The sequence below is a fragment of the Astyanax mexicanus genome, chromosome 1 (genome assembly GCF_023375975.1).
Source record: "Astyanax mexicanus isolate ESR-SI-001 chromosome 1, AstMex3_surface, whole genome shotgun sequence".
In the NCBI taxonomy this organism is placed as follows: domain Eukaryota; kingdom Metazoa; phylum Chordata; class Actinopteri; order Characiformes; family Acestrorhamphidae; genus Astyanax; species Astyanax mexicanus.
Window position 1 is genome coordinate 103,848,695 of NC_064408.1, and position 17,922 is coordinate 103,866,616.

Genomic DNA, 17,922 nt, shown 5'->3' on the forward strand with positions numbered 1-17,922 from the left:
GCTAGCGGACTCTATAGCGCCCCCTAATTCATTCGTTTAATAAATTAGCTGTGGATGTGTCACAATTTGTCTAATCTTCTCAAATTTTGGTAGGAGCGTAGATACTATGACTCTGCACATATTTGCAATTGGTTTGTATTAGCTCCGCCCAACAGGAAGTCGGCCATATTGGATTTTGTAATTTTTTTACACTTTTTTTCACAAACTCATTTAAACTGCTCCTAAAGTCTTTGTCAGATTACCTCTAAATTAGCTGAGAATGAACATCAGACACAGTTGATGAAAACTGCCAAAGGAATAGTTGATCGCTAAAACGGTGACGTAATGGCGAGCAATTGATTGACTAGAGACGCAACACTAAACCAAAGTGAAACCATGACACAGTCAGAACACAGTTGATTAAAAATTCATGAAACTTGGCAAAAACACAAGAGACATCATTAGACACGTTTTCAGTATTGGTAGGACTGACTCCGCCCAACAGGAAGTCGGCCAATTTGAAATATCTGAATTTTACATACATTTTTTGCGTATGTTGTCAAACTACTCCTAGAAATTTTGTTGAATTCTCTTGGTATTTGGTAAAAATAAACATTGAACATATCTGATGATAAATTGTGAAGAAATAGTCGATATCTTAAACGAGGAGGGAATGACGGACGGTTGAATGTTTGAGATGCCACATCAAAACTGGAGGTTGACACATAGGTAATGCTAGGAGTTTTGAGGACGTTATAAGAGAGAAAAGCTCACAAACTTTGACCGGCCTGCTTATCTGAGGCTGTTGTTTGATCTAGAATTAGAATTTCAAATATGTGTTTTAACAGCTCTATAGCGCCACCTGTATTTTAAATGGGTATTTCACATTTTTGGCAGGATAGAAAACTCTTGAAAATTACCACACTTAATAAGACCTCAAAATTACTTTCACTGGTTTCTCGGTTTGGCCCGGTACGATTTGCGCTGTTGTGCGAGGGCCCTACGTCCCCCTGTGACAGGGGGACAACTCGTTTGAATTGTTTCTGCATTGTAAATTAATGCTAAAATCATCCAAACTATACAGAAAAAAACTTGTCTAGAGTTAATTACCTGAAATTTCTTGCCCTCTTAATGTTAATGTTTGAGAGCATCTCAAATTCTATTTAAGCCGGAGAGCACTTGAGATTGTGTGTTATTGCGAATAACATTACGGCTGTGATAATCTACGGCCTACGACCTAATCACAGCTGTGATGTTATTCGCGATAACACACAATCTCAAGTGTTCTATTGCTTAAATACAAGATTTGAGTAAAATATACATTGTTGTTTCTATAAATATTCTATAAATTACAGAGAACATTTCTCCCAAATTCCAAAATTTAGCAAAATGTATTTGCAGAAAATGAGAAATGGCTAAAATAACAAAAAAGATGCAGAGCTTTCAGATCTCAAATAACGTAAAGAAACAAGTTCTTATTAATAAAGTTTTAAGAGTTCAGAAATCAATATTTGGTGGAATAACCCTGGTTTTTAATCACAGTTTTCATGCATCTTGGCATGTTCTCCTCCACCAGTCTTACACACTGCTTTTGGATAACTTTAAGCCACTCGTGATGCAAAAAAATGCAAGCAGGTCAGCTTGGTGGTTTGATGGCTTTTGATCATCCATGTTCCTCTTGATTATATTCCAGAGGTTTTCAACTTGGTAAGATCAAAGAAGCTCAGCATTTTAAGTGGTCTTTTATTTTTTCCAGAGCTGTATATAGATTCAAAAAACTGTATGCATTCATGATTAGATTGTTTTTCAGCGTATATGTTCTTTATGTAAAACCTACAACCACAAACCTCAAAGCATTTTCAGGTGTTCCCAAAGGTAATACTTGAAGTGTTATGGTTCTAATGGACATATGGGGTGGTTAATAATTACTAATTAGTTACTATTGCTCACATACATGGCATAACTCGTATAATGATGGCATAACTAAAGTTGTTTTAATGTTGATGTAGTTTAACATACAAAAGTATTTTCAAGTAACATTATTTTTGTTAAATATGTTGGCAAAAAAGTCTAAGTTTCAATCAGTTCTACCTGTTTGCTGTTCTCATTCATAACCTAAATTATCTTCTTAGTTTTGGTTTCATTCTTTATTCATTTAGTTCAGCATCTGCTGCATTTGTTGTTTCCACAGCCTCACATTTTTTTCAGCTTTAGCATTTTTTTTTACCCTAAAAAATATCCTAAAAAGAGAACAGTAGAGCCTGACAGACTTCATATCCTATACTGACAGATTGTGAATGTAGCTAGAAGTTCCAGTTCTGCAGACGATCCTCTTCAGTAGCTACTTGAGCAGCCGTTTTCTGACCTGATCCTTTTTGTCTCCCACTCAGTTTGTTCTTTAGGCCACTTTTACTTCCACTTAAGTCATGAGTTCAGCAGAGAGTACATTCACTTGAGTGTGGGTTTAGGCGACTCTACCAACTTCTCAACTTCTCATTTTGGCTGGAAACCAGGCCACAGTCTTTAGACCTGGGATTTTAAACCAACAAAAAGTGGCACACCTCACCTTTCTTCACTTTCCCTCCTTTCACATTCCCAGTCTCTACTTTCCTTCTTTTTTTCACACCCACCCACACACTAGGCCTCTACGTTTGAAAGTAAATGGCACCTCCCCCTCGACACACCCTCACGTTGAGCCTTCACATTTTTTTATGAATGAGTGTAATTCCAGGAATGAGAGGGAACATAGGAAACTCTTCAATGTGCCGTGGCATTAGAGGCCCCGCTCCCTGACCCCCTGAGGGCCTTTCTCAAACCAAGCTTAACCCCTCCAAGCACCTTCAGATCAGTGAAGTGGCAACAGGGGGAATGGGGCCTTGATATTATCTACGCCCCAGTGTAAGGCATTCACACCAGTCAAGAGAGAGAGAAAGGAAAAGAGAGAGAGAGAGAGAGTAGAGAATCACATTCTCAGTTCTTTTTTCTTTCTCCCTTTCTTCCTATCTAACCCATCTTACAGCATCTACTCACGTTTTTGACACACGTTTTAATTTGACTTTTTTCTTTGTGTTTTTAAACCGTTCATATTCAGTCATTCATCATACAAAGCTTGTATTTTTTAAATATTTAAAATAATGAAATGCGAAAGAGAGTTAAAAGGTTCTGATTTAACACTTTTTTCAAGTGAAAACTTAAAAATAGCTTTAAAAAGTTTAATATTTATAATAAACAAACAGGAAATCATGGAACTGATTAATAAAAAGCATTGTTTATGATCAAAAATCTGTATTTTGTGCAAGACACTTGAGCATTATAGTCTATACTAAATTCAGAACATATGAAAGTAAGATTTATATGAATCAGCTCAACAGATATTCTGTGGTTTTGGCTTACATACTACAGAAAGGCATTTTTCTTAAAACAAACAAAACTGCAGATTAGTCCTTTGTTTGATTATTTAAATAAACTGAACCAATATTTGCACTGAATATGTAATTAACAGATATTATTTTATTTTTGTGGCTGAAAAGGTGCACTCATTTGTTGCGGGTGTATTTCATTCGTTTTTAAATGTGGAAACCAAAACTATGAGTGCAACTTCTGAACTCTTGTGGAGAAATTTCAAATTTGAAGTTAAACTAAAGTACCAGTCAAAAGTTTGGACACACCTTCTCATTTAATGTTTTGCTGATTAGGGATGAGCTGGAGCTTTACAGTGTAAAGGAAAAGCAGCAACTATAGGAAAACTATTCCAGGTACCTTATTAAGCCACTTAGAAAATAAAAAGAGTGAGCATATCTGTCCTCAAAGATAAATGTGGCTATTCTGGTTTGTTTAACAGTTTTCCTGTAAAGTTTTAATGTCTTTAGTATTAAAGTTACAATGTGAAAAAATCATAAAAATAAGGAAAACACATTGTATCACAGTGTGTCCAAACTTTTGTTCTGTACATATGTACTGTATAGATGCATTTTCTTCAAGTGTAAAATGTCTATAATTATATTTAGTATTCCATACAAATTCATTACAGTAATAACAGAACCTTTTCTTATTTTTGTATAATTGTAGTGGATGACACATTATTCCTTAAAGAAAGCAAATGGGAGAAAACAGTAAAAATAGGGCTCCTTCATAGGGCCCTAAATATAATCATATTTACTTTTCAGATTAAGCTTGAATTGTGGTAAAACTGTTGTAGATCTCAAAGAATTTTTTTTTTTTTTTTTTTTTTTTTTTTGGAACAACATCCTATATCTGTCATGCCTGGTGCCAGGGATCTTCAGACTACAATACCCAGAATGCACCTCACACTGACAGTCACACAGTCACATGACACTGCAAGAGGCACTAACGGGAAGTCTATCACCAGAGTATTGATCTCACCTGTTCACCCCACTATAAATACACCTTCACTTCACACTTACACTTCACAGAGCATCGTCTGTTTTATCGTCTGGGTTAACGCTGGTTTAAAGCGTTTTCAATTCCTGTGTTTACTTTCTCTGTGTTTACCAACCATGTTTTGTTTTACTACAGCCCTGATTTTTGCCTGATTGTTGCTGTGTATGACCCTTCGACTATCTCTGTACTATGGTATGTTTAACCCTTACTGCTGCTGTTAAATGGCATTGACCTTGCTTGTTTTGACCGCTCAATTGAACCCCCTTTATTTAAGAAAGTCTGTTTACTGCAAGTAAAAGTCATGACAGTATGTACCTCTCCATCAAGAAAAGCTTAACAAATTTACAATAATTTCTTTAACCTCTCGTTAAATTTTAAGCACTTAAAAATGTAGAAGTATAGACATAAACAGAGAGATGTATCTAAAAACATCTTGGATCTAGACACCCTTATTATCAATTTAATACATTTACCAAAATACAAATTCCACTGTCAAGTTCATTTAACTTGGTCACGATTCTGCACAAAAGCAGCCTGACAAAAAGTCCTGACAGTACTGTATCCTAATTTATGGCTGAACTGTGAGCCGTGGGCACTGAGAGAACTTAAATTACGCTCTAGTGTGATAGAAAGTGACAGGTGTCTAAAGAACATAAAGAACATCAAATGTAGGAGCGTGACCACCACACACACTTATACACCCACACACAGAACCAAGATGACAGCTGACAGAAGGCTAACGTATTAGGTTAAAAGTGCTTAAAGCACAACTGCTATAGCCTGAGCAGAACTGCTTGTTTAGGGTTGAGGAAGTTCACATTTCTCTAAAGAAAGGAGCTCATACATTTGCTGGAACTGCTAGAATGTGAGTTGGATTTGAGGAGAGAACATAAGCGATGTTATGAAATGACATAAATCTTTCCAAGAGTCTTCTTTAGCCAACTGAGAAATTCCATAAGAAATGAGATCTTCGCTGAAGGTTTTAGGTTTAGACAGAATGTTACTGTGGTCTTATTGTAAAAAAATATAAATTTCCTACTCAAATGTTTCTTTTTTCTTTATATACGTACTGTAAAGGGTTTATGATTTATTAGCACAGTGAGAGCAGTTAATGCTAACAGGGCAGTGGAATTTGGAAGCTAGCTCTGCATTAGCATAGCAGCTACCATTAGGGTTATCAGCATTTGTCAGTGACTGTCATCCACCTCACTGTATTTTGAATCCAGCGAGTACTGGTAATGATCCAGCCAGCAAATGCCGCCAAGTGATAGCAGTCCAACAGCGCTTAAGCAATTTGTTACGGGTAGTAAGCCACAATTTCAGCAGCGGCTGTGTGCCAGCAGCTCTGCAAATGCTAGTTGGGCTGTTTCTATACAGTAGATTAAAAAAATTAAGTTACTCATAGTAACTTAATTCTATGAATCCTGGATAATTATCAAATGTATCAAATTCCATCAAATGTATAACTGTGTATAACAAAAATCTTTCTGAATGTTTCTTTATATTATCATTATCGTTGCATTTAGCATAGATTCGAGACACTTTGTGTAACGAGCAAACAAGCCTCTAAACAATACAAAAAAACACCCTTTTATTGTGTTTTATTCTGTTATTATGCTGTGATCATGCTGATGTTCTAAATCACAAAAGTTCTTTGTCTGTCTTTCAGGATCAGCATTACTGTAGTTTTTATTTCGCTTTTTATTTTGGCTTTTGATTTCATTGAAAGCTCAGAGATGGTTTGCTGTGTTTGAACACAATGCAGAGAAAAGGCAAGTCTCTGCATGGTGAGCTTTATTCTCATTCAGCATTGCTCAGTTCCCTTTATCAACAGTTTCAGTATGGATATATCTAGTATAGTCAGTAATCAGCTCATAGCAGTTGTACTAATCCCTGTAATAATTGGACTTTAATTATTTTCAGATGAGGTTTTGGGGATTTATTAGTTCTGAGTTTTTGAAAACTGTCATTTTATTTATGTTCATCCTGCTCTTAAAGGAAAAATCCGGTCTAAAATGGACTTGGGGCATAAAGAAACATGATAGCTAGTATAAACTTTTGTTGAATAGCCCAACTTTATTCACCTCCAACAATCTAAAATACAGCACTTTTAGTTTTCTGGACTAACTGTAAATGATGCAATAGAGGCTGGTTATTCCCAATGTATAGAGAATTACAGTAGTGTATTCGTGAAGAAATTGAAGCATAAATAAATTCTCTAGGTCAGAAAAAACTGAGAAAAGGCTTTAGTTTTGCTATGTTTCTGTTTCTGAGGTGGAAGAAACTACTTAGTTAAAGTATACAAGTCCACAGGTTTTTGGAAAAGTGAGGAATATCAGAGCATATAACCACAAGAACAACAGTGAAGTCAGATTTTGGGTCACAAAGAACAATTCAACATATCCCAAAGATATGAGACAAAGCTTTATCAATCCATAAATATGAAATCTACAGTGAAAGTTTTACCAGGAGAAGATTATTTTCACCAATGACCAACTTCCAACATGCCTACTTTGCTGTTTTTCACATGCTAACTTTTTGTATTCTCTCCATCATCCCCATTACCACCAATCAGGTCCAGCCCCATTGCTCAGGGGGTTTATGCTCCTCCCCTACCTTTCATGCTTTTATGCTGCAAGGGAGCAATGTTTTTTTGGTGCTGCAAGGGTTCAGATGCCAATGGCTTTTATTGCAATTTAAAAAGGCGTTAAAGACGTTTACTCTAAATATTGTTTCCTATTAAAGTGTTAATATTTTGTCTAAAAATAAAGGTTACTCGGATGGTTAAAAGATGTTATGTTTCACCTATAATTAGAAAAAATAAAACCCACTTTGAGAGGTAAGGCTGAAGAGTTTGTAGATGCCTGATCTCCATTTATATCTTATTTTTCTGCCATTACTGGGATAACAAAGTGGAATGATTCAGAGGACTCTTTGTCCAAGAAGTCTTAACCTTTTTTTGTATGTAGACAATTGTGCACAATAAATGTATACGTAAATACAGTATGCAGAGCTATACAGTGATAAGGATGGTGGAATAGAAAATAATAAAACATGATACCATTTATTATTATTTTTAAAATGTTCTTTTATATTGGCTATTACTGTTATCTGTTTTTTGGGAGGGGTGGGGTTTGTTAGTACACTATGTATACTGTTCTTGTTTGTTTGCTTGGGACTTTTTTCTAAACTGAAAAGACAATAAGGATATATAGTGTATATATAGTATTTATAAAAAAAAAATATATATATATATATATATATATATATATATATATATATATATATATATAAATAAAATAAAATAACATTAAAAGTTATTTTTAAGGAGGTATGCCTGCCTCAAAATACACAGCCCAATGCTGGTGGTTTAACCCTCTAGCTCATGCTTGGCGCTGGACTTGCTAATCGTTTTGGCTCATATACAGCTCCTTTATAGGCTCCTGTTCTCCAGTAAATGCTTTTGTACGGTGATAATACCATTTACACAACCCTGTTTCAGCAATGGGTGCATTTCAAAGTAGCTGAATCCACATTTTTTGGACATATAGTTCTATACAGTAGAAGTTGAGCCTGTTTATAGCCTTCATCCTTCCAGACAGACAGCCTGCAGATTTTCAGTCTCCATTGACATATGGCCAGGTCACACTGAGAGAACACAGTACAGTAATAGTGAACGCTGATTGTGTGAGAATGCATGCTTGGAAACGCGATTGTGTCTTTCAAATGAGAGGCTCATGTTGTCATCAGGTACCTTTTCTTTGTTCGCCCACACTCTTCTTTTTATCTTTATCCCTCTTGTCATCTGAGTCACTAATCATACACTTGTGAAAAGCCTGTGTTGTCATTTGTTGAGCAACAAGCCTCAAAATGACTCCCTACCTGGATAAAAACAACAAAGGCGGCTTCTGAAGAAGAACAGTGAACTATGCTCTCCCTCTATTATCACTCTCTCACTCTCTCTCACTCTCTCTCTTTCAGTCAATTAAGCTACTTTAATCCTCTTAGAGATGTTATGTTGTATTGTTTGTTGTCTTATTTGCTTTGATCATTTGTGATAGTTGGTATCTTTTATTAGTTATAATCTCTTAGCTATATCTTAGATTAGGAGAAATTATCTGTTGTAATGTTGAATTTTTCTAATTTTATTTTTTATTCTGCAGCACTTTTGTTGAAACATGATGTATTCTAAATGTGCTTTAGAAATAATGCTTTATAATAAGGTGCACCCATTGTGTGAGGTTTTTTTTTTCTTTAATTAGAAATCTGGTGTGAAATGGACTTTGGGTGTGTTGAAACATTATGACAAGTATGAATTTTCTCCCCCAGCCTTATAAAATTAAGCACTTTTATCTGATGCCCCCAACAGACTTACACTGCTAGTTGGCCATGCAAAGAAATGACTATTTTTACACCATTAACAAGCTCAATGTATCTCCACACTTCATTGGTAGAATTCTGAGGGCCCTGACATTTCAGAAGAGGTACTGAGAACTTTAAAAGTGCACAGGTAGTCACAGTATATTCTGAGGGCCCTGACATTTCAGAAGAGGTACTGAGAACTTTAAAAGTGCACAGGTAGTCACAGTATATTCTGAGTGCTCTCCGAATTCTACCAAAGAAGTGCAGAACTACTTTGCATTTAAAATTGTGTAAAATAGTGATTTCTTTGCATGGACAACACTATGCCCCAAATCACTAGCATTGTAATCCTGTTAAAAGCAATAACCTGTTAAAAGTTATTGCTAAAACATTGTATTTTAGAAAGCTGGGGGTGAACGGAGGTGAGCTATTAGACAAAAGTTTATACTCATTATCCTGTTTCACTACAACCCAAGTCCATTTCACTATCCTTTAAATATACATGTCCAGTGCAAAGGATGGGAACAGGGGGGTATAAAGCTGTATATTGTCTTGTGTAGAACGTTTTCTGTTTTTATTTTCTGTTAAATAATGTAACTCTCAATGTTTTTATCTTTAGTTTTGGGAATGTGACTTTTAACTTTTACTTTTCTAGATGGGAATGGTGTGGGAGAAACTTTGCAAACCATTATTTTGCCAGTTGTTTTTAGAATGTTCCTGGAACAATATTTCTGTTACAGGCTAAAGTTACAGGCTAACCCTTTTGAAACCTTTTCAAAATTTTGCTAAACATTCTTATACCATTCTCTGTTAAGAATAAGACAAATAATGGAACAGATTAGCTTTTACTTTTAATCTATCCTTGTAGTGAACACACAAATACACACTGGTAAGTACAATCAGATGGCACACATAGTGATATTGTGAGCAGGCTTTTATTAAAGTAATGATCAGAGGTGGAAAGTAATGAATTACATTTACTCAAGTTACTGTAATTGAGTAGATTTTATGAGTAATTTGTATTTTTTAAAGTAGTTTTTTTTTAAATAGGTAATTTTACTTTCACTCAAGTACATTTTGACACAGGTAATCTACTTCGCTACATTGGACAACCCCCTGTTACTGAGTTAAAAATAAAATACTGGGAAAAACACAATTGTCTGAATAAAAAATATATATATTGGCGCGGATGCGCTGGCGCACGGATGCTCGTGCGTGGAATAACGAGGCAATAACGTCCTCATTCCCCACCGCACAGAGCTGTCAGCTTTCAAAACTTCCACATCAAACCTGAGAAAGCATGTGGTGGTAAGTATTTTTTCATTAAACAATCTGCTTAAATGTTAAAAAAAAACATGTAAATAGCAGTTAAAGCATAGCAATTGCAAGTTAAAATATAACAATGACCTGTACAACTATAAAAATACAGTTTATAGTCACATATATTACCATAACTTTTTAACAGTAAAGAAAAAAAATGGATCATATAAACCTATACCACTTGTTCTTAAAGATGTTTTATGGGGTGGTCTGAACAAATACTGCCTGAAGGATCCAAATTATTATGTGGAATAATAGTTCATTAAAAACAATTTAATTTATGATTTGTTGTACTTTTTTTACATCAAATAATTAAAAGTAACTATGTAACTTTTACTTAAAGTACATTTTAAATTGAGTACTTTTTTACTTTTATTTGAGTAGATTTTTAGATGGGTACTTTTACTTTTACTTGAGTAGAATTTTAGCAAAGTAAAGGTATTTTTACTCAATTACAATTTTTTTAGTACTTTTTCCACCTCTGGTAATGATTAGACAATAGACAGAGTGGACTGCTTCTGATATAAAAGTTTTTATTATAACATCAACAAAAAGCCCCTTTTAGAATACTGTACACTGTGTCTGTCCCTGTCTCGCTCCATTACACATTCTTGAAGTTAACGAAGCTAACATTCCACTGCTTAAGCAACAGCATTTACTCAACAACTGCATTTGTACTGAAAAAAAAACCCATTCAGTCTCTGCTCTCATTATTCCACCTTTCTCCTACTATCACTCTTAAACATCATCATCATGTTATCGATACAAACAGGCACAGTGACCCATTTGCACTTCTGTCAGCACCAAGTTTCCTTCAAAACACACCGACAAAATCACTGTGTGAACTGTGATACAAATATGGAGTTCTGGGTATTATTATTATTTTTTGCATTAGAACACAACAGCAGTACACAACACAGACACACTCTGAGTAATGGCTCACTCTGTGTGAATACAAAACAGCTTAGTGGAACACAGGAGACACAAAGAGCCATCCATCAGAGTGTGCACAGTGGAGATAACTTTAAAGAATAGTGAGCCATAAGTGAGCCATCACATATATATAACAATATGATTTTACCATTAGTGGTAGATGCCACAGATTAAAATCTTTTTTCTAAGGAGACCAGCCCAATACGGCACAACATTTCCAGTTACACTAAATAACATCGAAAAATCGAAAAACAAATAGCTCAACTCCTCTTCTTTTACTAATTCATTCAGACCTATAGAAGCTTTAACTCTTCATTGAAATCAGATCGTCAGGTGTCATTTTAACAATAATATCCGTATGTGTTGTGAAAGCCCAGAGCATGGTTTTTTTTTTTTAGGTAGACATGATGCCAGATCATTTTCTATTGGCAATAGTTTCTACAGGGACTGGACAATCTGTGTTTACCCAATCACACAATAACTTTAAACCACAACAATTTAATCACTAATCTCTAACGTGGCTTGTGACTCATGTGATATACTGTTATTGGTAATAATAGAAAAATGTACAATATAGAAAAAAATATTTGCACCAAATAATTTGAGCAATGTTTTTTTTTACATAGACAACACACTTATCTCTACAACAGACAAAAGTAACTTTTTACAAGTAAAAGTAGTTTGAGAAATAAATCAGCTAATTGTGGATGTGGTAGAGTGGGTCTAGTGGTTAAGAGAAACCTTGTTTAAACAGAGGGTTTTATCCAGCGGTCTAACGTGCTGTCACTTTAGGAGATCAGGAGATCGCCGGTTCGATTTCTGTTCATGTAGCTTGCCATCAGCTGCCAGAGTCCTGAGAGAGCGCAATTGTCCTTGCTCTCTGTGGGTGGGTAGATGGTTCTCTTTCTCCAAAGGGTGCTATCCGCAGCACAAGGCGTCTGTGAGCTGATGTATCAGAACCCAGTTGCTGCACTTTCCTCCGAGGGCGCTGTGATGCTACTATGTAATGCTGCATCAGCATCAGTTCCAAAAGAGGTGGTGGCTGACTTCACATGTATCAGAGGAGGCATGTACTAGTCTTTACTCTCCTGGTATTGGGGTATCACTAGTGATAGGGGGAGTCAGTTCTAATAAATGTGGGTTGGGTTGCTGGTCGTGTAAATTGGGGAGAAAATCCTATCTTAGCCATGTACACCCCCACTCGTAACACACACACACAGTCCAAAACGGTCGCACTGCACCAGACAAAGCCCACTTTTACCTCAGCAATAAACAGAATAAAGAATAAAATAACATTGCTGTTCCATTAAATGAGCTGCTGGCTCACTTTTACAGCGTAAATGCACAGGTCAGTATCCTCTGCTGAGACGTGCAAAGTGCTGAGCTGTCAAGACACAAACACGCCAAAGTCAGAGAGCAGCTGGCTCCATTTTTAATTATGAGAATTAGTGAGGCTTATTTTTTTGTGCCCTCATGATACCAAAGACAGACCGACACACCCTAAATCCACCCTAAATGTGCAATTGACTATAGAACGCTAAAATAAGGCCCTTATTGTTAATTTGTGTGACACAAATGAATTTGAATCTTTCCAGATGCTTTTAGAATTCCCTGCAATAGAGAAACAAGAAGACGACCGCAAATATGTTTAACTCGGAAAAAAAATCAACTGTATAAATATGGGTTAATTACATATACCACTACAAAATTCTCCTCTAACAGAAGATTGAATTATTAGTTTATATGTGTGAAAGGTAACTTTTTTACAGCTCTTTTGTCTCACATCATAACAACTAAAAACACAACTTATTACAAATTATCACGTAAATAAACCCCCCTCCCCTGCCAGACTGAGAGCAGGATATGTTACATTACATTACATTACATTACATTTAGCAGACGCTTTTGTCCAAAGCGACTTACAATAGTCAAGTACAATGTAAAATAAGTTTAAAGGTAAAAACAACTTTGGATAGGGATAAAAGGAGGTCAAAGGGGAATAATAGGATAGAGGAGTGAAGGAGGGGAAGAAGGAAATGAGGTTAGAAGTAGTTAGTGTGTTAGAGGTGTTAAGAGAGTAAGTGCTCTTTGAAGAGCTCTGTCTTCAGGAGTTTCTTAAAGATAGAGAGAGATTCTCCTGATCTGGTAGTAGAAGGTAGTTTGTTCCACCATTGGGGAACTCTGTATGAGAACAGTCTGGATTGCTTTGTGTGAATGTTTGGCAAAGCGAGGCGACGTTCATTGGAGGAGCGCAGCGGCCGGGAGGTAGCGTAAGTCTTCAGGAGTGAGTGCAGGTAGGAAGGAGCTGTTCTGTCATCACCTTGTAGACGATTGTAAGAGCTTTGAATTTGATGCGAGCATCAACTGGTAGCCAATGGAGCTCAATGAGCAGCGGGGTGACATGTGCCCGTTTTGGCTGGTTGAAGACCAGACGTGCTGCTGCATTCTGGATCATCTGGAGTGGTTTTACTACACAGGCCGGGAGGCCAGTTAGCAGGGCATGTTATGTATGTGTGTATGTGTATGTGTGTATGTGTGTATGTGTGTATGTGTATGTTGTAGCTCTTTGTTTGAATGAGTGGGTCTGTGTACATGGTGAATGACTAGGCACGCAGCTCCAGAGCGGCAGTTAAACGGGAAGTCAGGGCTCGTTGGCAGCAGTTGTTGTGTGTATACAGAGACTGTATGCACATTATGCAATGCAAAGGGTTCACAGCAATGAAAACACTGGCTTTTATCTGAGAAATTAGGTCACAATTGTAACCTTCTGACTGTGTGTGTGTGTGTGCGTGTGTGTGCGTGTGTAGCTGGCTGCATAAGCTCATGACCAACCTGACAGGTATTGAGGTCGTGTCGGTTTTGAGGGGCACTCATCCATGCCATCAACAACCAGACGAGGTGTCTGCTGACGCATAAAGGGCTGGATAAACTGCATGTGACTCCAGGGAATTTGTTATGGAAACACTTAAATCCTACTAACTGCCACCGGATATGTTTTTTTATTTATTGGTTTTAACAGTGTTTCCCAAAACATAATATCCAGCCATGGAAATTTTAGATGTTAAGCTTTCAGTATTGGCAAAATTTAATGCCCAAATTTATGCAATGTTATGTCACTTTACTGTACATCCTGTACATTTGCACCCATGGACACTACACTACACACCTAACTTAAATACAGTACTTGAACAGGTTTATGTTTAATATTGTCATATCTGCTGAAACCTCCTACACTTAATTTATTCTTTTACTGCACTGCCTCATATATATGACTGATTACTTCCACACTTTCTATAGTTTTTTGTATTTATATTTGTATGTATATATTTTTAAGTCTCAGTTTCAAATTTTATAGTTTAAAGTCTTTTATCTATCTATCTATCTATCTATCTATCTATCTATCTATCTATCTATCTATCTATCTATCTATCTATCTATCTATCTATCTATCTATCTATCACTTATATCACTTTTTATTGTAAGGGTAATCCTTAATTTTACACTGGGTGAAATCTGATATGTAGAATTTACTCCAGTTCAAAGAGGCAGGTCTTTTTTCAGAGCTAAATGAACTTCATTCAGGATAGATGGAATTCTGCATTTTATATTTGGGTGCATTTTAAAGTGGCCCATTTTTTGTTTTAGTTTTTATGGCATGTTTCTTTTTTTACTGAATGATCACAGGCTTTGTCACACAGTGTCTTTGTCCACAAAGTTCAACCAGCTACTATGTGCATGAGTTTTCCTGACATATACAATAAAACAAATGCCCATCACACACTTAGGGATGGATGAGATGGCAAAATATGGCTGGGTTTAGGGACCGACAGCTGGGGTCAGTAGAGCTTCAGCCAGTATTTTCTTCTTAGAACTGTGTGGATTTTCACAGAAATCTTTGTTGCATTTAGCCTCAGAACCTCCACATCCTAGGTTGCCAGGTATAGACAACAGTACCCAAACAGTGTGCTGCAGCCATGGAAACTGGTGAACTGGCTATTTATTTTATAATCACTGAGCTTTTGTAAGGTTGCTGACCTCCGTTGTTTGGAAATCAGACTCCTCTAGACATTTCACACACATGCATGTATCACTGATTGTTACTTTAAAACTCTTCTATTGTTAACACATAATCTGTCACTTTAATTCAATTTTTCAATACATTTTGTAAATTCGCTCTCTATATCTATATTAATTGGATTCATAAGTATTTAACTTTGGAATAATTATACGTCTAAAAAATGTTCCCAGAAGAATATATACAGTATAAAAACTATGCTTTTGCCCAGGAATACATTGTCCTCATATTGTCCACCCTCCACAGTTCCTTGTAGAACAATGTGCTGGTCAGCTCTATGTGTATATGGAGGAGGTATGTGTGTGTGTGTGTGTGTGTGTGTGTGTGTGTGTGTGTGTGTGTGTTTGCCTGTGTCCTCAACACAGCAGACACATGACCTGCTATTTAATTGTAAGGAAGTCCTGAACCACCTTAGATCAATTATTTAAAAAACTGATCAGTCAGCTTTGAACCATCCCTGAACCTCCTTTCTCCAAGTCTGAATATTCAATTTGGCCTTGACTCCAAAGCCCAAGTGATCCAATAGACCCTTCATCGTGACATTGCTATTAAGAGAAGTGGGTCCTCAGCTGCTTTTGACATTGAGCTTTGATGTACAAACACACATTTGTGTTATCTTGTCTTTGGAAGCTTTATATTGACCACAACACCACCTTGACCAAGGTTTGCTTCAACCAAAGTCAAGGTTATTCAGTTTTGCAGTCACTTACTGAACTGCCAGTGAGAGAAATTACCATCTCAGCAGCTAATGACATTGAGTTTTGCTATACAAACAACTGACTCTGCTGTCCCCTAAATGCTTTAAGGCCTATTTATGCTTCTGCATCAAAACTATGCTGTAGCTTTTACATTCACTACACATACAGCTCTGGAAAAAAATGAAACCACTTCAGTTTCTGGATCAGTTTCTCTGATTTTGCTATTATAGGTGTAGGTTTTGTAGAGCTTTCAAACTTCAAACAATGCAAAGAAAACAAGTTCACATTCATAATGTTTAAGAGTTCAGAAATCAATATTTGGTGGAATAATCCTGGTTCTTAATCACAGTTTTCACTCATCTTGGCATGTTCTCCTCCACCAGTCTTACACACTGCTTTTGGATAACTGTATGCCGCTCCTGGTGCAAAACTTTCAGCAGTTCAGCTTGGTTTGATGGCTTGTGATCATCCATCTTCCTCTTGATTATATTCCAGAGGTTTTCAATTTGGTAAAATCAAAGAAACTCATCATTTTTAAATGGTCTCATTTTTGTTTCAGAGCTGTAGTTGTGTACTCTTTATGCAATTTATGCTTCTGTCAAGTCAAATATGTAGCCTATATGTACCCTATACATAACCAAATACCATATAGGCCAATTTACACTTTTATAGCATAGCCTACACATAAACCCTTCACTGCATCAAATGTACACCATAGTCTTACTGTACTCTTCATATAGCCATGTACCCTAGTTTATGCTTCTTAGTCATATCTACACCATAGTCTATGCAGTTCTTTACATGTACCAATGTATGAACCATGAACCAATGTATGGTTCTCCATTAACAATACTTCACAGCCTATACATACCCTTCACGCTGAATATACTTTTTGCTAAATTATGCTTCTGTTAAATGAATCAATGCCATATCCTGTGTGTACGATACACATCGCAACATATCCTGTGGGCCAATTTATGTTTTTTGTCAAAGCTAAATTGTAACCTATGTATACCCAACACATATCTGCATACCCTATATGTCAATTTATGCTGCTGTGACGATTTTATGGCATTAACTGTACTCATACTCAACACATAAGCAAATACCCTATAGGTCAATATATTTTTCTGCATTAAATCCATGCCATAGGCTATGCGTACCAATATACATGGCAACATATTCTATTGACAACATAGTAGATTTCGCCCTAACTTACATGTAACTACAAATACCTTATAGGCTAATTTAAGCTTCTGCCTCAAATCTGTGGCCTAAACTGTATGTGCCCCAGATGAAACTGTGTACCCTATAGGCCAATTTATGCTTCTGTTTTAAATCTATGGTATAGCCTATTCTTGTGCAGACCACAGCAACTGTGATTGTTCCGCTAAGCATTGTATTCCCATCTTCTTATTTTTTTCCACAAAATTCCAACAGCTGGGTTAAAGCAGTGATGCAAAAACGGCACTCTTATTGTGGTACTATTTAAGTGAGTTTGACACAACTGCTAGCCTCAGCATGCAAAGTGTTTTTCTGAGCTAGATCACTCACTGATAGTTGTTGACAGTACCAGTTCTCAACAGGCGCATCAGAACCCAAAAGTGGGTCATGGACACGTTCTGTACTCGTCTTTTATATTGGGAAAAAAAAGAGACAGAGAGTGTTTCTTACTGAATGCAGAGATAATTTTATTGTAGTAACCTTTTTACAGTCATTCCTGATTCTAGTTTATACATTTTTAGGGGACTGGAGGTAAAATCATTTTTGCTTCTCTCTGCCTTTATTCCACTGTAAATATAAATGCTCACAATGGCGGAGGCCGCTTGCACAGACTGTACCAAAGACTCTACATTGACCTAGAGCAGAAGGTTAAATTGGCCTTTAGACTGTCCACAGTATGATACAGCAAAAGGACGCACTAACCACTGTCTGGGTGATCCAATGGACACTCCACCGCTACTGCCATTTAAAGATTTGACATTCTCAATAGCTTTGACATTGAGCTTTGCTGAACTTCTGACACCTTTCGATCATCCTCTATGAGACACGGACAAAGGTTGCACCAACCGTCCTTAAGGAAGGATGCAAAAGATGCAAAAGGATGCAAAGGTCAAATGCCCCTGGAGAGCGGGTTCAAAGTCACTCCTTAAG